The following is a 21,833-nucleotide window of genomic DNA, read 5'->3' as shown; positions in this document are numbered from 1 at the left end:
GGGTCTCATGACTGCCTCCCGAGGCGGGTGGGTCTCCTTAAACGAAGGGCTCTCATTTAGCTGAGTGGGAGGTGTAAGCTGGGCTCCTGCGACAGCCAGCGATCTTCTTTCCCACTGTAGAGCTCAGCCCCTCCCCTAAGCCAGTGTAGAACCACTGATTTAGAATATCTGTCATGGGGGTGACAGAATATCTGTTTGCCGGAGATCCCACTCTTTGCCATCCCGGCTCACTTAGGTCAGGCCTGGTCAGATGTTAGAATTTGGTGACGACAAGACCGAAGTCTACCTCTAGCCAGCTGTGCGATTTTGAACAAATCACTTACGTTCTCTGGACTTCCATTTTCCTTCCCTGTAAAACGACCAGCTAAGACTAGGACTGAAGCCGTTGATGAGGCCAGGCAAGCAGCCGTCACCGAGGACAATGCTCTGAGATCCCAAGAGACTGGGGACTGGGGGTGGGATGAAAATAACAAACTGATACACACTCACCACACCAGCATGTGTGAGCACTGGACGCCCATTAACCCACCTCATTCTTGCGGTGCCACCCATATTAATCAAACACCTCCCGCATTTCAGAGGTTTTGTGAACACCTCCATCGAGGATGGGAGGCTGGCATCATAACCCCATTTCACGGGTGAGAGCATTGGAGGCAGAGAGGGAAAGGCATCCGCCTAAGGCTGGAGGACGTAGAGGGCACGTGGTTGAGACAGCGCCACAGCCACGATGCTCGTTCTCCCTAGAAGACCTGAGCATGTGCCTGGCCATTTGGCCACAGGGCCTCAGGCTGGCGGCTTCCTTCCTGGGAGTTGACGCCCCTTAGACACTGCCCCTGCTGGGAAAGGCCTCATGCTCACAGACCCTGCCTAACTCCTGTTTACCATTAGTCGCAGCCAAATGGAATAAGTGCAGTATTGATTAATTGCAATTTTTTTGGAATACATATTCACCCTGATGTTTTATCATTAATGCATTAAGAAGCTGAACAAGCAATAAGACCAAATGGACTTCAAAATGCCGCAGAATTTCCATCCAGCCCGGTCTGATTTACAGCCATTACCTCCTGGCAAAAGACAGCTCCCATTACAGCCCACACCTTGGCTGAAACGAGAGAGCTCTTTGTTCTTAACCTTACGGGCTCTGTGCCACGCCACGGGGTGGGCCCTTCTTGGTGATGTGGACACTGGCCACTCGTAAAGTTGGAAGGCAAGACAGAGAGGAAGGAGTAAGATTTCACTGCCTGCTTGTGGGAAGCGCTGTGGACGGTCACCTGGTTATTGGGAGGAGGGGAACACCTGACGACCTTGCCACCTGCCCTCTGTCACGCCCCAAGCATCTGGTTGACTAGTATAGCAACCCGTATCCCAATGACCGGGTTCGGGCTTTGTCTCTGTCACTAGCTGACTGGGGGAAACTCAGTTTTTCACTTGCCTCCCCCCAGAAAAAACTCACAAAAAAAAAAACCCCAACAAAAATAAAAGACTGGAAAGTTTCTTAGAGCCTGGAATTTCCAGCAGTTAATGACTTTTCCTCTGTCCCTCCCTCCCCTCCCTCCTCCCTCCTCCTTTCTCCCTCTCCCTCTCTCTCTCTTTCATTCTCCTCTTCCTCTCCCTCTCCTGCTTCCCCTCCTTCCACTCCCTCTCCTTTTCCTCCTCCACTCCTCCCCATCTGCCCCCTTACCCTCCTCTCCCTCCTCCTCCCCACTCCTTTCTTTCCAAAACAATTTTATTCTTGCAAAGTCTTGTCAAAAACTCTCTAGATGCACTGACAGGGACAAAAATACCTTTAAAAAACCACTGAACAACAAAAAATCTCTTTAGGGGTGCCTGGGTGGCTCAGTCGGTTAGGCGACCAACTTCGGCTCAGGTCACGATCTCGCGGTCCGTGAGTTCGAGCCCCGTGTCAGGCTCTGTGCTGACAGCTCAGAGCCTGGAGCCTGCTTCAGATTCTGTGTCTCCCTCTCTCTCTGCCCCTCCCCACTCACACACTCTCTCTCTCAAAAATAAATAAACATTAAAAAAAAATTTTTTAATCTCTTTGAAAAGCACTTCTGCAAAGCTCAGATGTCAATAAGGAAAGCTTAGGAAAGTCATCATTAAGAGAGCTGGTGTTTTCAAAAGTTAACCCTAAGATACTCTAGAGAGCAGGGAGGCATGGTGACAGATGGGGGAGGGGGTGTCAAACATGTTGTCCACAGAATTGGCCATCCCCAGGGTAAGATTTCTCTCCCTTTCCTTCCAAAGCTCTAGGGTCAGGCTGGATATCGCCTTGATCAGGGCTCCCCCGCCCCGATTCTCGTGGGCCCCTAGATGGTGAGCACAGCCATCTCAGAATGCTTGCTGCAGCCTGAGCCAGTGAAGGCTTCCTTTGCTCTGCAGAGGCCAGTCCCACAGGGACAGCCCGGCAGAAGGAAAAGGGCTCGTAGGCTTGGCGATTCATTCATTTCTTTCAGGGTTGTTTGTGGGTTACTGCATGTTGGGTACTTCCTGGTGGCAGGCCCCGTGCAGGGTTCAAAGATGGCATTTGGAGAGGAATGAGGGGCAGGCCTGGCCCCAAGAAGCTCAGCGCGTAGCTGGGAATCTGGACGAGGATGGCGACTGACCAGCATGCTGCGGAGTCCTGGAGGTGAGCCCAAGATGTGGTCCGGAACAGGAGGGTGGGTAGGCTGGCAGGAAGGGTCCGTGAAATTAGAGCCGAATAGGAACTCTCAGTGGGAATTAGTCAGCCAAGCAGGGATTGGGGACATCCCAGGGGGCGGTCCATGTGAGCAAAACCCCGGAGACCTGAGAGACCAGGGCTGGGTCTAGAGAGCGGGGACGGGCAGGGCACAGACAAGAATGGTGAGAAGTTGTGCCGGACAGATAAGCAAGAGCCAGGACCAGCAGCGGCTGGTTTTGCGTGGGAGGTGATAGAGTTGTCTGCAGCAAGAGAATGATCTGAGGTGCACGGATGCATGGGAGAGGAGAGATAAGAACCAATGCAGTGAGCTGCGCACTTAGGCTGAGTGATGAGGGAGCGTCAGGCAAGCTGACGGGCTGCAAACACCCCCAGCCCCAGCCCCACGTGGGACTCTGGCACTCCTCGGGCACTCCTGGCTGCCCAAGAACAAAGGAAAGGGGAAAAACAAACGGTTAACTGATAGAGATCACAGTCCTGCAGGACCCAAGCCTCCATCACCCCTCCACAGCGGTGTGGGAAACAAAGGCAGAAGGAAATGGCAGATGGAACTAAATTTCCTTGTAACCTGCAGCCCGTTGACAAATACTCCAGGCAGGCCGGACTCCCTACCGTCATAATGCTAATGCTTTGCCAGAGGGAAAAACAACCCTTAGCTTGACAATAACAAGGCCTCCACTATCCTGCGAGTCTTCTTTAGTACACGAAAATCTCACTGGAAACTTTCTCTGGGCTTTACCTTCTCCCCACTCCCCTGCAACTCTCCTCAGGGTCCCCGGCGGCTCTTCCTGCCCACAGGTCCTGTCCCCGGGCTTGAATAAAATCAGCTTTTTGCACCAGAGACGTCTTCGAGAACTCTTTCTTGGCCGTCGGCTCCGGACCCCATGAACCCCACCGTCACCCCCGAAACCTCATCATAAGGACATTCTAAATATGACACTCAGTTCAGTGCTCCAACCAGAGCCAGGAGCCCACGGTGACCCACAGCTCTGCTTGGGTCCCAGTCCCAGAACCATCATGCGTTAGTCGGACGGTCTGGCTTTCTCAGGGGCCAAGTCTCCTGGCCTATAATGTGGTACATGTGGAATCCCTGAGGGTTTGCAGAAAATACTGGGACCATGGCAAGTGCTCCACAAAGGCCCACTATGACTGTCGGACCCGGTCTGGAAACAAGAAAAGAGGCTTGTACAAGGGCACCATCAGCAGCCCTGTGAGCTCCGGGACCGTAGCTCTTTTCTGTGAGTCATCTCCTGACTGGCCTGGACATTCTCATGGGGACCCAGTGGGGGATGCTGATGTCTGAAGCTGATGAGTAAAAGCGACAGGGAGTCGGGGTGGAGAGGATCCTTCTGGTTCTTTCCAGGTGAACTGTGCTGATTCCGGCCTGAGCATTTGGGATCTCAAGGTAATCAAGAGGCCAAATGTACTCTGAGCCCTGCTGTGTGCCCCTTCCCCACCACATTACCTTATGCGACGGAGCGTCAACTTCCCAAGAAGGCAGAGGGAGGACAGGTGGCCCAGAACCCCACCAGGGTAGGCGGGGGATCCAGGGCACCCAGAAACCCTGTGGCCAGCGTGCCCTTGCGACCAGCCTACACCAGACCCCCCTACTCCTCAAGAGGCCTGTGCTGGCCCGTGTGTCAGGGATGATCTCCCCCTGGCTTTTCTCCCCGTGGGCCACACTCACCTCTTCCCACAGCCCCAGTCTGAGAAGAGCATCTTTTGACCGTCGGGGATGCTCACAGGGGCCTCAGGAGCCCAGGTCCCTGCAGACTGGAAGGTCAGACCAGCCCTGTTCCCTTGGGAAGGCTCCACAGGGAACTGGGAGGACCCTGTGAGACAGGCAGAAGGTGAAGGCTGCCCAAGCACAGCCCAGACCCCCCTGCTCGCCAGTGCAGCATGCCCTTGCTGCTGGGAGTGGTTGCTGTGCAGCCGCCCAGAGAATTGCCTTGGGCCGAGCAGGAATCAACTGGCCGGGTGTTTTGTCCGCCCAGTGGCTCCTGCAGCTCACGGACCTTGACCTCAAGTCCAGACTACCTCGTGCTCCAGAGCTCCTGGTGGGATGTGGCTCACGCTACACCCTGGTTGAGACCGCGTCCTGGTTCCCCTCCTTCCCCACTCTTCCTGCCTCCCCGGCCGCTCTTTTCCAGACAGCACCCCCTCAATTAATCGTATGCTTAAAGATCCAAGTCTCAGGCTTGATTTGGGGGAACCCAACCTAAGAGACCATAGAACCCCAAGGCTGTTCTTCTTACTCCCCCAACACCAACCTTGCAGCCTCTCTGAATGACCTGCCTTCTTGTAATTTGTTGTGCTTTTCCACCCCCAACCCGAGGGCTTTGCAAACACAGTTCCTTTGCCTGAAATGCCCATCCCAGCTTAGCCCCACGAAAAGGCCCAGCTCGAAGGTCACCCTTTCATGTCGCTTCCGTTGAGCCATGAAGCACATGGTGTCTGCAGCTGCCATAGCAATGGTCTCAGGGCATGACTAACAGCTGTCAGAGGTGGGGCCAGGGTCAATCCATACTGAACTATGGGCTCTCAGGACCCCTCACTCACTCCTGCCAAGGTGCCCAGAACCCATCAGGTACTCAACTCGTGCTCAGGAGTTGAGCTCAGGAGTTGAGGCTCAGGACTCAACTAGCCTGCCCTTGGAATCTGTCTGTCCTCCGTGGGCCTGTCTGGCCTGCTTCTGTCCAATCCTCCCCTTTGGCACCTGGAACGGTCTCCTGAGAAGCCTTCAGGTCACCTCTCCTGTGGACTACATCTGTGAGAGACACTTGGGAAGAAACAGACTCACAGGGTAGTATGGCTGGTCCCAGGCCACATAGTCAGCAGAAAGGAGCAGAGCTCTTGCCCCCGGGACAACTTTCAGTCATCCCAATTTGGACCACTGTGGGTGATGGGGAAGGGGGCACGGTTTTCCTCAGGAGTCCAGGAGAGGCCAAATGTTAGTGCGAGTCTGATGGCATGAAATGGACACTATCACTCCTTATGCAGCTTCTGCTGGCAGCCCAGACCCTCATCACAGATGATGCCTGATTTCCCTTCAGAGGAAGGAGCCTCAAATTGTATCAGTTGGGGCTGGGCAGGAGACAGAATTCACCCCAGATAGTTCAAATGGACAGACTTCAATGAAGGGGATAATTCCTGAAGGGTGATCAGGGTTAGGGGAATAATCAGGGATGTTGAGGGATTCAGAGATTCAGAGGGACATCAGGAAGCTGTTCTTGGCCCAGGAAGTTGGCCCAGGGGCCAAAATTGGGGGAGGTGAACAGAGCCCCGTGGGACATTGGAGGAGACAGAGAGGCAGGGGAGCAACACCCCAACTGCTCCCCTCACACCCCATCTCCTGCTAGGATCTCCCACTGACCACATCCAACTAAAAGTTAGAGGGCAAGAAAACCTGGAGCCTCCCAAGAAGCAGAACAGGGCCAAGAAGGGCAAAGAGCAGAGCTGGAGGTAGGGTAGCAAATGGAGAATGACCGACAGAGACAATGCCTCCTTTTAATGAACTAGCAGTGGGTGGTACCCGGGACAATGCAGAAATGGGTGTGCAAGACAGGTGCATGGTCATCCTAGCTTCTCAGTTTATCACCCTTCCTCCCACTGTGTCCCAGTGGGGCCACCACCACTTCTTTGTCACAGGGTCTAGCAGGTAACGGAGACCGACCTGAACAGACAGGGTACGTGGGAACAGATCCTTAGCCAGCCATTAGCTCAAGTTACAGACCTTTGCCAGGGACCGTATTGCTTCCAGAACAAGGAGGAGGGGTCGCTGAGGCCTGAGTAAAGTTGTCTGGTGACCCTTCCCTTCCCCAGCCCAATGGACACCCCGAGACAAGAAGAAACAACTCCCAGCACCTCTTCTCGAGTACCTGAGGCTCCCTGGCCCAGCATTCAAGATGGCACAGCAAGGGGACTTATAGGGACACTCCTTGACTTTGTGGGATTTGGTTACATTTCTGGGTAGGAATGGGAGACTCTGGAAGAACTGACACACCTGTGTTGGTGGAACCATGAGCCGGTTTGTAAAGGAGAGCCTGTTGATACACAAAGGGCATTATCCACTGGGCAATTCTCCGTAGACAGAAGGAGGCAAGGATGATATGGAGACCTGTCTCTTCTTACCCACCCCTTTCTCCAGGTCATTGGGAAGGGACACCTGTTCTGTATCCCTTCGCCATATTAACATATGCCCTCCCTTAAGATAGCCTAACAAAGGCCTCCGAGTCTGGGAAGAGAAATGTCATAACTGATAACATTGAGTATACACAAAGTCAGATATGTAAATTCCTTTGCTTTTAGGTCCTATCTTGCAAAATGTTTGCCAAGGAGAGAGACAGCCCACAACCTGGAAAGGGGCTAGGGCTTGGTGGGGATATGAGGAGGGGGACTCCCAGGTCTCTGGAGGGAGCACTTCGGGGCGTACAGGGAGGGGCGTCCCGCCCACAAGGTTGGGAGGCCCCAAGTTGGCCCCTGCAGCCCAGCAGTCTTGTTCACTGGACATCTCAGCAAGGACCAGCAGGAGCGAAGACGGAAGGCTCCTCCCAGAATGGCTGTGTGGGAGGGAATCCAATTCCCCTTCAGCTCCACAGGAGTGCAAAGTCTAGTTTCGTTTTCTCCTCAGAGAAGAAATAAGATGTTTCTTGCATATCTGTGGTGGCAGATTCAAAAGCACCACACATTTATTGCATGCTACATACTCTAGGCCCTGAAAACAGACCTGACTGATGGGTTCATAACCCCGGCCATGGAATCCCATTGCTTGACGTCCATTTCCCAGTATCCCACTTACTAGCCAGGTGTTCTTGGGTAACTTACGCTGGCTAATTCAGCATTTTCAAAACAGGGAACAGAAAGCTTTCCAAGGGTATGTTGGTCTGGCTAGTGTGATAGATTGGAAACCCGGCCCAGCTTTGCCCTGGTCCCTGCAGTCTGTTTACCCCACCCCTTCAATCTGGATGGGCCCTGTGACTTGCTCTGGGCAATGTGGCAGAATCGGACCCCTGCCCTCAGCAGCAAACCTGGTGCAGGAGAAGAGAGACGGGGGGCTCTCTCCACCTCCCTGCTTGCCCTGGCTGCCCCTCCCCCAAGCCCCAGCTCTCATGGCCCTCAGAAGACTCTTCCCTCTCCGGCCCGGAGCCTGGAAGGTGGTGTCCCAGGCAGGGTTTCCTGGAAGCACAGGGCAGAGGGGATTTGTGTGAATGAGCTTCATTAGCGGATGTTCTCTGGCAATTCTAGGAGGGGAGGGAGAAATGGGGCCAGGAAGGGAAGGAAGCCCAGCAGGGGTGTGAGGGCAGAGAGGGCTGCGTGTGCCCATCCGAGACAAGGTACTCAAACCCCATCAGTCGCCCAGGGGGCACGTCTCTCTCTCTGCACTGGCAAAGCTGGGTGTCGAGGGTGGCCCTCTGGCAAAGACAGAGGCAGAAGCCAGCTGCGGGGCTACACCCACCGGAAACCCCACACTTGAGGACACCCCTCCTCCACCTCTTGTTCTCCAAGTCTTAGCGTTCACGAAGGTGAGCAATGAGAAAGCAGGGCTTTAACTTCTCTAGCACAATGCAGCCTAGACAAACAGCGAGAGGAAGGGCTGTCTTGGGGCACCGGAGGAAGCCCGGCAGAGGAAGTACAAAGTGCTCTGATGCCCCCCGGAAGTGGGGGGATGGAGGGCAAGGAAGACGAGGAAAACAGTCATCCCGCCACAAATGGGTGTTGAATGGAACCGACCTATTGGATCGTGGGCCCTGGGGCCGACTTCTAGCCGTGTGACCTGGGGCTGGTTATTTAACCTCTCTGTGCCATTGCTTTATCATCTGTAAAAGGAGGATGGCGAAAACAGTAGCGAAAACAGTAGCGATAACAGATTTAGTTGTGTTGTGCTAATCTCTACGGAGCACTTAAAACCATGCTCTGCATGGGATACACAATGTGCACTAACGGTTTTCATTGTTGTTAGTATTCATCATTAAAATAAACAGACTCTTCTAATTTTGAATTTGTGTGTGATAAATAGCTTTCTTCCTCTTTTAACATGGTTTTGGGTGAGCGGAGAAACTTCCTGCCTCAAACAAATGAAAGTTTGCCTCCTTCTGCTTGAATTGGTGAGGGAAAGAGAGGTCGCATGGATTCCGGGGCGGCGTTTGGAGGTGACCTCTGGGTTGAGCTGAAGTTTTGAAGGTGAGCCTGAGCACACGGCAGGAAGGAACTGCACTTTCTTAGTCCTTATGTTTGTCACGCTAAAACCTGGAAATCACAGGGGGAGGAGGGGTCTGGTGAGCACGGCTGCCCCCCCCCCCCTTCCTGGCCTGGGAGTCGTGCCCACTAAGCATTTTCTGCTTCTCTCCTACTCAAGCACAAAGCTGCAGAGCTGAGGTGATCTCTGCAGAGAGGCAGCGAATGGAGAGGTGAGCAGTGTTTATTGATTTAGTAATTCGCACGCACTTTTCCGGCCAGATTCTCTTCCCGGAGACTCTGACAGCAGCAGGCAACTGCTAATGCAGTGCAGGGCTGCGGGCAGGGCAGTGGGAAGGAGATTGGCCAGGAGGCTGGGGGAGGCCTCCCTGGGGGAGGGAGAGGAAAGGGAGGCTTCCCCACTGGCCTGGGGCAGACACAGCAGGGAGCAAGGTTCGGCTGGCTTCAGGAAACGTAATGCGCATTTTCACAAGGTGCTCCCCAAACTCCCCTTCAGACATGTCCCTAGAAGTACCACCTGGAGATGCCCTCAGATGTCAGCCCTCTGGGAGACGCCTCCAAGGAGGAAGACTGCCCCATCCCAGGTCCTGCCTCTAGCCCGGGACTGTCACATCCGGGACAGTCACACTGAGCAACACAAGCATACTCCACCCCTCTGTGTGGAACATTCTTCAGGGCCACCCCAACTCCAGAGCCCCACGGAGTGGAGTCATCAGAAATGTGCTCCCACTCGCTGCCCTGCGTCCTGCTCCTCCCTCCACAGGTGGTGATCCCAGGAGCACAACCCTAGTAACAGTCTGGCAGGCTCGCCTCGGCCTCCCGGAAATGTTGCACCCAGGAAGCCCGCAGAGCCACAAGGAGCCGCCAGTACAGGGCAACTCTTGGGTTTCTGGATCAACACCCGTCTCCCCAGAGATGGTCTCCCCATCTGGTCTCCCCACAGTAAAACCTTTTTTTCTTTACATAACCGTGAAGGACAGCTCACTATGGTTTTCATTCCAAGTGCTGTTGGGAGGTTAGGGACATCAGCCCCATGTGGCAGGGCCCTGGCCAGGCAAAGGTGGCCCAAGGTGGACAGTCTTCTTCATCAACATCACGTCCCCTCCGGGGCTTGTCTCTGTGTTTTGACCTTTGGGAGCCCCAGCACTCTCCTCATCCCAGGTTTCTCCCGTTAGGGGAGAGTTGCCTAGGTGTCAGAGCTTCCGGTGAAGCTGGGCCAGAGGGTGGTGCTGAACCAAGGGAATCGGCTCCAGGATGGAACAGCGGGCACCAGGCACAGGTACGGGAGGCAGGGAAAGCAGCTGGTTTGGGATTCACGTCTCTGGTCATGTGTATGTTCTAGCTCTCCCTTCCTCTACGCCTCTCCTCGTTGTCGTACTCAAGTCACAAACTCACCCAGGGATGAGTGACTACCGCACGTCAGACAGTACACTCAGCATCAAGAGTGCAAGGAAGAATCAGAACTAGATGGCTGTGCTCCGTCTGCGAGTCTCAGTCGTAGGGGAGACATCCCTCCATCCCTCCCTCCATCCATCCATCGGTAATTACCTCGCAAACACCTGCTAGTACCATTACTTTAGACAGATAGATAAGGTAGACAGATGATGATGATATACGGATAGTCACTCCTGAGTTTTCTATCTTTGTGTTAGCACTGACACCCCACTGAGGGCAGGGAACGTGTCTATTCCCCCACAACTGCCCCCCAAGGCCCAGTGAGTGGTGCTGACCATCACTACTGTAAACTCAGGAAACAGGAGAGATGATTATAAGGTGGGTTTTATAACAGAAACCCTACGGATGCAGCGGCACCTAAGCCTGACCTTGAAAGAATCGTGAGCTTGGGGTTGGTCCCCAGTGGATCACCCAGACCATCTGTCCTGCCCAATCCCGGCACTGGAAGCAGATACAATATGTCGAGGATGTGGGAGAGACTGGTCCAACCAGCGACAGGGTCTTTTTTCCTTAGGAAAAGAGTCTCTTCTCTCCACAGGCCAGGGAGCAGAGGACTCATTCATCTTGCTCCTCACTTGTTCAGACAGACTGCTGTGTGGAGGGCTTCATGGGTGCAAAGCCCCTTTGGCCAAGTACGACTGGCCCTCTGACCCCAGCTCCCAAGCTGGGGTTCTGCTTCCAAGACCCGGATTCCCAGAGGACCTGGTAAATGCACGTGCCTCTGGAAGTCCCTAGAAGGGTCTCAGTCAGGGCTCACGCACAGCTGACTGGCAGTCTGCAATAACTCTCCCACCCCAGCCCACATCTGCTGTGCACCACGGGCTCTCCTGGCGTCCCCATCTCCTGATGCCCACCATCCCTGCCTCCCTTCCTGGCTCCCATTTCTGGATCAGTTAGGGAACTGTGAGGAGACCCTAACTGTCCGGGTCGGGAGACATAAAGCCCCAGGTATTTTAACAGAGAGAATTGAAGAGGAAGAATTTTTTATGATTTAATAGAAACCTTTATTTTTTCCCAATAATAATTTTTATTGGGCTACAATTGGCACATGACCTTGTATTCGAGAAGTGTTACCTGAAATTGAGAAAGTGAGGGGTGCTCTAAGTTATCACAGGTGGCAGCTACGGAAAGCAGCCACCTTCCCTCAGGCCGGGGCCACTAAGGGAAGAGATCGGAATGGTTGAAACCCAGAGAAGCTTGGAGAGGGGGCCTGGCAGAGGGGGGACCAGTGAAGCTTGGAGAGGGGGCCTGGCAGAGGGGGGACCAGCGAAGCTTGGGGAGGGGGCCTGGCAGAGGGGGGACCAGCGAAGCTTGGGGAGGGGGCCTGGCAGAGGGGGGACCAGCAAAGCTTGGGGAGGGGGCCTGGCAGAGGGGGGACCAGCAAAGCTGGGAGAGGGGGCCTGGCAGAGGGGGGACCAGCAAAGCTTGGGGAGGGGGCCTGGCAGAGGGGGGACCAGCGAAGCTTGGGGAGGGGGCCTGGCAGAGGGGGGACCAGCAAAGCTGGGAGAGGGGGCCTGGCAGAGGGGGACCAGCGAAGCTTGGAGAGGGGGCCTGGCAGAGGGGGGACCAGCGAAGCTTGGAGGGGGGCCTGGCAGAGGGGGGACCAGCGAAGCTTGGGGAGGGGGCCTGGCAGAGGGGGGACCAGCAAAGCTGGGAGAGGGGGCCTGGCAGAGGGGGACCAGCGAAGCTTGGAGAGGGGGCCTGGCAGAGGGGGGACCAGCGAAGCTTGGAGAGGGGGCCTGGCAGAGGGGGGACCAGCGAAGCTTGGGGAGGGGGCCTGGCAGAGGGGGGACCAGCAAAGCTTGGGGAGGGGGCTTGGCAGAGGGGGGACCAGCAAAGCTTGGGGAGGGGGCCTGGCAGAGGGGGGACCAGCAAAGCTTGGGGAGGGGGCCTGGCAGAGGGGGGACCAGCAAAGCTTGGGGAGGGGGCCTGGCAGAGGGGGGACCAGCGAAGCTTGGAGAGGGGGCCTGGCAGAGGGGGGACCAGAAAAGCTTGGGGAGGGGGCCTGGCAGAGGGGGGACCAGCGAAGCTTGGAGAGGGGGCCTGGCAGAGGGGGGACCAGCAAAGCTGGGAGAGGGGGCCTGGCAGAGGAGGGACCAGAAAAGCTTGGGGAGGGGGCCTGGCAGAGGGGGGACCAGCGAAGCTTGGGGAGGGGGCCTGGCAGAGGGGGGACCAGCAAAGCTGGGAGAGGGGGCCTGGCAGAGGGGGGACCAGCGAAGCTTGGGGAGGGGGCCTGGCAGAGGGGGGACCAGCGAAGCTTGGGGAGGGGGCCTGGCAGAGGGGGGACCAGCAAAGCTGGGAGAGGGGGCCTGGCAGAGGGGGGACCAGCAAAGCTTGGGGAGGGGGCCTGGCAGAGGGGGGACCAGCAAAGCTTGGGGAGGGGGCCTGGCAGAGGGGGGACCAGCGAAGCTGGGAGAGGGGGCCTGGCAGAGGGGGGACCAGCGAAGCTTGGAGAGGGGGCCTGGCAGAGGAGGGACCAGCAAAGCTTGGAGAGGAGGCCTGGCAGAGGGGGGACCAGCAAAGCTGGAAGAGGGGGACCTGGCAGAGCGGGGACCAGCACATCTAGCTGTGAGGTGGGGGAGGCCGCCAGCTGGTGCTGGTGTCTCCGGGCTCAGAGGGCGCCCGTGGGGCTGAGACCCAGCCTCTGAAGCTTGTGGCGTGTCTCCGGCCGGGGAGCAGGCGACGCAGCTAATTCTGCGGAATGGCAACTGGAAAAAATGCAACGTGTTCGGTGGCTGCCGCTGCCAGGGACAAGAAGCCGGGGGAGGTGCTCTCACAGGATTAGAAGGCAGCGGGAGAGGAGCCGCTTCCTCCTCCAGCCGCGCAGTCTCTCGAGCGCCCCCTCGTGGTCAGCCTATCAGGCACGTCGGAAAACGAGACTCGGGGGCCCAGCGTAGCTTGACGCGCGCCCCGGGTCGTCCGCTTGCCGACACCACCACACGGGGTCCCCAAGGCGACAGAGCCCAGGGAGATCCGTGATGATGAGGAGCGTGCTCTCTCCTATTTTGTGCAAAGAGCTGCTGGGTGACGCTCATCCTTCACTGCTCCCTCCGGGCACAGATGCCAGGCGACGACGATGGGTCTGAGAACAGATGTGAGTGGGAGACCACAGGGGGAACGCAGAACTCGTCCTCTCTCCCGGAGACAGAGGTCATGCAACAGGGAAAAACTTGGAACAAAACAGGAACGCCTTCTAGAGAAAAGTCGTCCTTTGAGACAAATTAACTTCTGAAGGAACTGCTACCAATTGGCAAAGCCCATTGGAATCCCAGCGGTGGACATTGCTTGAGGCGAAGATGGGCCCCAGAGAACCACAGGGACGTGCGAGGCAGGCAGGAGAGGGCTGTCCTTCCCACCGTCGAGCCAAGTAAAGCGAGGTGCACGGGAGTCAGCCAGTCGGACGGGGGTGGTGCGAGCAGAGCTCTTGAGCTCTTAGTACAATAGTTACTTGATCAGTGGATCCAGCGGGTGGGGGAGGGGAACCCAGCAGGGGTTCAGTGAGGTTACAAGCTTAGGCTGGCCCCACCCCAGCAGAAAAACCGGAGTCAGGGTAGGGCCGGCTCTCATCCTTGCAGCCCCAGGCTGGGGACCTGAGGGCAGGGACAGGGTGGGTCCCGTAAGGGGCTGCTAATTGCTCTGATTGCAACTCCAGGGCAGAGTGTTTCTGGAACTGCAGAGCTCTGACAGAGGAGGAAATACCGGCGGAACATTTTTGATGAATAATTCAGTGAGCTGAAATGGGAAATGAGAAAGTTTTCTCTCCACTAAAGTGGAATTTGAAATAAAAAAAAAAAAAGAAGAAGAAGAAGAAAGAAAAAGAAAGGAGAAAACAATAATAGCAGCAAGGCTTAGCATTCTGGTTTCCCCACAGTAAAACTTTTTCTTTGCATAACCATGAAGGACAGCTCACTATGGTTTGCTCTTTGACAGTCTATAGAATTTGAGCTGAGGTAGGAAGATACTTGGGTCACCTGGGATTGAAGGTAAATTTGATCTCATCACTGCCACCTTCCCTTTCAAGCATTATTTTACAAATATTAATTGGGCAACTACTGAAAGCCAAGCACTGTTCTGGGTGTTAAAGATTCAGTACTGAAGAAAAGAGATGTTCTTTTATCGTGGAGTGTGTGCAAGGGGGAGAGGGAGGTTTTCAGACATTAGATTAAAAGACACCGCAGGTGATAAATTCATATCTACAATTTGAGATATGTGCTAGATCAGTCAGGGTCCAACCAGGGAGACAGAACTACTCTGCATATATAGAGCAGAGAGAATTGAATGCAGGGGATTTGTTACTTACACGAGTGATGGTGATGAGGGAGCATAAGTCAGGCTGAGGGCAAAGTACAAGCTAGCACTCTCCCCCACCCCCCTCACCCCCCACAAAGTTGGATACGTATGATATTCCTTGGACACCCCCCAGCTACCCCAAAATGGGAAAGGACAAAAAAACAAATGGTTAAACTAATAAGAGTCTCCACAAGAAAAAGGCAATCCCATCCACAGCCTAAAGTCCAGGAACTCCCTACTGTCTTAATGTTAACGTTTTGCTAGAGGGAAAAACAACCTTAGCTTGACAATAGCTAGACCCCCAGTAATCTGAGTCTTTAGTATATTAAAATCCCTTTAGGAACTCCCCCTTGACTTAATCTCCCCTGACTCCACAAAACAGTCACCCCCCACCCCCCCACCCCACCCCCACACACACTTATAGTGCAGCTCTTTCTGCCCCCAGGTCCTATCCCTATGCTTTAATAAAATCACCTTTTTGCACCCAAGATGTCTTCAAGAATTCTTTCTTGGCTGTCACCTCCAAACACCAAGAACCCCACCATCACCCCAAAACTTCATCAGTGGGAATGCCAAGAAGTCTGGGATAGTGAAGGAACTCCGAGATTATTAGCAGCAGGAAGCCTCTCAACAAAGGGACAATAAGAGGAGGTGATGTTATCAGAGTCCAGGACCTGGAACCATCTGAGAGCTAGGAACCAAAACAGAAACTGTCCGAAGAGATTTGGGACCATGGAATGAATAGATGTCCAGTACGAATGGAAGATATAGGGGAACCTCAGCTTTTGTGCAGGTAAAATAAAAGACAAAAGAGAAGGGAGAAAACCCTACCTTGTCCCTTCTTCTTGCTTTTGTGACATTCGTCAATACCTCCCAACAGCTGAGGCTCTACAGGATTCAGGAAGTAAGGTAGTCTAGTAAATGTACTCCACAGGAGTCGGTCAGTCCCCCAGAGGTATAGAGTGAGCTGGTTAAGAACAGGGAGATAGATTTGAGAGCATACAAGCCAGGAAGCACCAGCACACATTCTCTGGAGGAGAAAGAACAGACTTGTGAGGGGCAATTAAACAGATAGTGTTATTAAATTGGATGACCATGGGAAGCCTCTTTGAGACATTTAGGTTGAAATATAAGATTACAAAGAGTTATCCAAACAATGAGAGGTGTCCAGGAGAGTAAGAACTTTCTAGGCATGTGCAAAGGCACTGAGGCTAGCCTGTGCATAGAATGAGGGGAAGAGTGGCAAGTTGAAGGTGGAGATGTGGTTGGGACAGGTGATGTTAATACGTTGTTTGGTGTTTTAGAGAAGGGAAAATTCACAGCCAATTGCCTTTAATTAAAAAGAGATTTGGGAAAGGTTTTTTTTTTTTTTTTTTTAACTCACACAGTGTCTGTTTACTTTTAGACAAAGCAATAACTAAAAACTTTCCAAATGTTCCAAGAATATAAGAACAAATTCCCTTTGTGAAGAAGCTAATGCTGTATTTATGGTAGTTCCCTCTGAATAAAGCTATGCCCTGAGAGTCTGTGAAGAAATATTTAATACAGTAGATTGACTTTTTCTGGTTCAGTTTTTTCCAAATCCCCTAGGTGACTATCTTTGGAAACGAGTAACAATTCTTGCCTCCATTTTTGCCTCTGCCACCAACATGACTTGCTTCCATCCCCTTCTCTCACCTCCTATGGGACCTTATCAGACTTATTTAAATGCCTGGGAAAGTGTGACTTGTTTTAAATGAATTCAAAACCACACTTTTATGCACAGTTAATCTTATTTTGTGCTTCTTGTGAATACATTTTAAACTATCTTAAATTTTAATGAGATGGAATTCTTAGAAATAGATTATTCCATAAACTGCAAACTTCCATTGTACTGGTGCCTAGCACAATGTCAGGAAAGCACAAATGCATGCAATTTTTATGAGTAATAATTCAGTAAATTAATGTTTTGTTAATTTTTTAATGTTTATTTTTGAGAGAGAGAAAGACAGGGTGTGAGCAGTGGAGGGACAGAGAGAGAGATGGAGACACAGAATCCAAAGTAGGCTCTAGGCTCTGAACTGTCAGCACAGAGCTCTACTCAGGGCTCGAACCCACAAACCGTAAGATCATGACCTGAGCCAAAGTCAGATGCTTAACTGACTGAGCCACCCAGGTGCCCCTGTTAATTTCTATTCAGAAATTTTAACTCTGTAGAGCTAGAATTATGTTAATTGACATGGGTGCTAAAAAGATAGGGGCACCTGGGTGGCTCAGTTGGTTAAGCGTCCAGCTTTGGCTCAGGTCATGATCTCACGGTTCATGAGTTTGAGCCCCACATCAGGCTCTCTGCTGTCAGGACAGAGCCCACTTCAGATGCTCTGTCTCCCTCTCTCTCTGCCCCTCCCCTGCTCATGCACATGCTTGCTCTCTCTCTCTCTCTCAAAAATAAGTAAACATTTTTTTTTTTAAAAAAGGCATTAGGATGTTCTATTTTTAGCCATGATGGAGTAACTGGAACCAGATTGACTTCTCACTGTTAAGAAATAGAAAATTGAACAAAATATTCGAAGTAACGGCTTTCAGACATTGGGCAACACTGCTACCTGAGAAAAAGATCAAAAAGATGAGCCTGGTATCACCCTAGCTTTCTGTCTGAAGGTGCTTCCTGCAAGGAAGGGGATCCAAGCAGAGCATTGCTTTTTCTGAGTTGAAGAGGCAGAGATTGCATTCAGAAAAAAATGAAGGGGCTGAATTTTTTGAGGCATAGCACTGGAGAGGGAAAAGCTGCTTAAGTAAATAGCTCCAGAAGAGTGCACAGGGATCCCTGGAGTCTGTCGCTGATTAGTAAATCACATAAGCATAGAGTGAAGATCCATGAAGCTAAGAAAAGAAAAACTAGGGAGCTATACGCAAAGCAAGTCATAGACCTCACATAGGGCTGAGAGGAAATCATGTATCAAATGGAATGGAGACTTCTCAGACTCTCAGTCCTCTGGTGGCAACCCAGGTAAGTCACATCTTAGCAGTGGAGCTTAACCCAGTCTTAGAATCAAACCTACTCAGGACCACCCCAAGGAAATTTAAAAGCTTGAAAACAAACCTCAGAAGGATCAAGCCTATCTGCAAGTAAGTTAACTGCATGCCATACGAAGATCCAACACCCTTTAAAGGTACACAAAATCCAGGGTGCCTGGGTGGCTCAGTCAGTTAAGCGTCCAACTTCGGCTCAGGTCACGATCTCACAGTTTGTGAGTTCAAGCCCTGTGTCGGGCTCTGTGCCGACAGCTCAGAGCCTGGAGCCTGCTTCAGAGTCTGTGTCTCCCTCTCGTCCTGCCCTTCCCCCACTCGTGCCCTGTCTCTCTCTCTCTCTCTCTCTCTCTCTCTCTCAAAAAATGAATAAACTGAGACAAAATTTTTTAAAAGGTACACAAAATCTAGCGTCTACCAATGTAAAGTTCACAATGTATAACATCCTGTCAAAACTTGCAAGATATATGAAGAAAGAAGACAGTGCAACCCGAGGCCTGGAAAAAATTCAGACAGTTGAAACAGCCATGGGGAATTAACAGAGAGAGATGGTGGAATTAACAAATCAGATCTTTAAAGCAACTATTATAAAAGTTTACAAAGGTTCAAAGGAAGGAAGAAAAGCAATAAGCATAGAAATAGAAGATATAAAGATTAATCACACAAAACTTACAGACATGAAAAATAAAATATTTGAAATGAAAAATTCACCAGATAGGATTAGTAGTATATTAGACATTGAAGAAAAATGTTCACTGATCCTGAAGACAGGGATGGAAACTATCCAAGATGAAGCACAAAGGGAAAAAAAAAGACTTAAAAATATAGAACTGTGGCTTCTGGGACAATATCAATCTAACATATGTGCATGGGAGTCTCAGAAAGAGATGGGATGGACAGAAAAAATTTTGAATAAACAACCAAAATTTTCCAAATTTGATTAATATTACAAACCCATGGATCCAGAAAGTTCAATAAATGCCAAGCAAGATAAACACAAAGAAAACCACATCAAGACACATTATACTCAAATCTCTGAAAACCCATGATTTAAAGAAAAATCTTAAAAGCAACAAAAGAAAAAATATGCATTACATAGACAAGAACAAAGATATGAATCTCACAAACTTTTGTTCAGAAGCTATGCAAACCAAAAAACAACAGAATGATCTCATTAAAGTGCTGTAAGGAAAAAATCCATCAACCTAGAATTTTATACTCCCCCAAATCTTTCAAAAATTAATGCAAAACCGACTTTTTCAGACAACAAAAACAAAGAAGATAATTTGCCACCAGCAAAATTATTAATGTACAAAAATATGCTAAGAGTAGCTTTTCAGGCAGAGATAAATTACATGAGATACAACTTGGATCTACCCAAAGGAGGAGAGAGTGCTAGAAATAGGAAATACATAGATATATATAAAGGGCAGTTTTCTCATTTTTATCAACCATATAAATGAAATTCCTAAGGATGTATTATGTGTTTTATAGCATATGTGGAAGCAAGATAAGGTGACCGTAGTATCACTCAGGCTAGGTAGAGAAAATGAAGGGATGCTGTGTTAAGGTTCTTATACTACACATAAAATGAGAGAGTATTTGAAGATATGCTAGAATAAGTCAGAGGTATATTCTATACACTTGAGCAACCAGAAAACAAACACACACACAAAAAACAAATAGGCATAACCAATAAGCCAAAGTGACAATGTAATAGAACACTAAAAAATGAAATTCAACAGCAAGATGGTAGTTTAAATCCAACTATATGGATAATTACATTAAATGTCATTTGTCTAAGCATCCCAAATAAAACAAATTATTCGACTGCAATTTAAAAAGCAAGGCTCAACTATGTACTTTCTTAAAAAAAACACTTAAAAAATATATACACATAGAGATTAAAAGTTCTAAGATGGAAAATGTCATACTGTGCAGACCCTAATAATAAAGAAGCTAGAGTAGCTAAATTATTATCAGAGAAGGTACGATTCAGTACTAGCAATTTTTACCATGGATAAATAGGGAGATTGCATAGTTATAAGAGAAATAGACAAATTCACAGTTATCATCGAAGACTTCATATTCCTGTCTCAGTTGTCAGAGAACCCACAGGGCCTGAGAAGACTGGAAGCAAGGTGCCAACCAACTTGGCTCAACTAACATTTGTAGGACACTCCAACCAACACAGCAGAATACTCTTTTCAGGTGCACATAGAACATTCTCCAAGATAGACCATATTCTGGACCATAATGCAACACAGATTTTGTATTCTGATCAGTATGCAATAAACTAGAAATTAACAATAGAAAGGTGTCTGGGAAATCTCCAAATATGGTGGAAATTAAACAACACATTTCTAAATTACCCATTAGTCAAAGAAAACCCAAGAAAAATGAAAAATGAAAAATTCACTAGGATTTGAGAAGGCAGAAGAAAGAATCGGTGAGCCTGAAGGGAGGTCAACAGTCACACAGGGCGAGGTTGTCTTTCTTCTCCATCTAGATGTTGTCGTAACAGAATGGTGGCCAGAATGGTGCAGCCATCTTGCTAAGGGCCAGATAACAGAGCCAACCCATGAGGATGGCAGAGCCAGGAAAGAGAAAGAGCCCAAGTCCTAAGTGACATTGACAAACTGCTGAATCAAGTAGCCTTTGAGCTCGCCCTTGTTTTTGAACTTCCAACTCTGTTAGAGGCTACATTTCTTTAATGCCTAACCCATTTGAGATAGGTCTTCTGTCTCTTGCAGTTGAAAGAATCTGATACATGTGCCGATATGATGGAATTGAACATAATAAGAGGAATTAAGAGTTTGTGGGGAAGAGACGTATTTGGCTTCCAGAAAACCTCCTTACTATCACTATTTTCCTTATGGATGAGGGTGGGGTGGGGGAAGGTTGTTGAGATACCTCAAATCACAGAATGTCAGAATTAGAAGGGTTTTTGGAACTTTTTCTCTAGAGGATATTTTTTGTCCTGCCAATCCAAACTGGATTCCCACCACCCTCCTACCACCCACTATATTTCATCACTACATTCTGTTTTCTTGACAGAGCTTATCACCATCTAAAATTACCTTTTAATTTGTTTTCTTGTTGGTTATCTAACTTTCTCTCCTAGGACATAAACTCTCTGAGAACCAGGAACTTGTCTGTTTGTGGTGGAGATTTCTGGGTCATGTTTCTCCCTGTCATCCTTATAAACAGAACCCCTACAATGATGGCTGTGGCAACATACCTAGCTTACAAAGCTACGTTTACCAATCTGCCTGGCTGGTAGAAGCAGACAATTGTATGTAGGAAATAATTCTGTGAGCTTCTTGAAAAGCTCTTAGCTGGAAGGGGCTCCCTTTCATCCATTTCCCTTCTTCCTTCTTCATGTGATATGATGGCTGGGGTTACATTAATTATTTTGGGACCTTGAGGTGCCCTTGATGATAAAATAGCATAAGAATAATATACCAGAGAAATAAAAAAAATTCTGTGTGCTTGGTGACTACAGAGCCACCATAACAACTCTGATCTGGGGGTCTCTAGACTTGCTTTATGTGACATAAACAAATAAACCCCTGATCTTATTTAAGTTCTTTGGTCTTTCTATTTTATGGGGCCAAATCTAATCTTCATCGATAACTTTTATTCTCTTCATAGATATATCTCCAGGGCCTTACAATAGCACCAGGCTCATCATAGGTAATTAATATCCACTTCCCAAGCTAACAGATAAGGGCACTGGATCCAATTAAAGGAAACAATTTGCCTTTGTCACATAGCTGGTAACAGGCAGAGGTGGGATCATGTTCATTACCTATATTGCCCAGCTTCCCAAGCATCATGGATGTGGCAGAAGGAAACCATTTGCCCATCACCTCCATGGTCTCATCTGCACTTCCTCTGCCCGTGTGCATCTGACCTCATCTTTTAGCCATACCTGCCACACCACCTTAGTTGACTGGCACTGTCCTCCATGGTGTAGCAGCAGCAGCAGCAACCCAGACTGCCCTGCTCATCTTCCTGCCAGGACCCAGTTAACTCTACCAGGGCAGGGAGTTCCTCCCTGGCCCTTGGTTCTCACCCTCCCAGGATTAGAGTTTTCCAGCAGGATTTGCTATAGGTAGAGTCCCCCACTCTCCCCCAGTTTGGGTGGGGCCCAGCAGGGGCTCAGAAATTTCACCCTGCCCACCCATTTGGAGCACCAGGGGCA

This window comes from Panthera onca, chromosome C2, assembly GCF_046562875.1.
Source record: "Panthera onca isolate mPanOnc1 chromosome C2, mPanOnc1 haplotype 2, whole genome shotgun sequence".
Taxonomy (NCBI): domain Eukaryota; kingdom Metazoa; phylum Chordata; class Mammalia; order Carnivora; family Felidae; genus Panthera; species Panthera onca.
Note: the sequence above shows the minus strand (reverse complement) of the source record.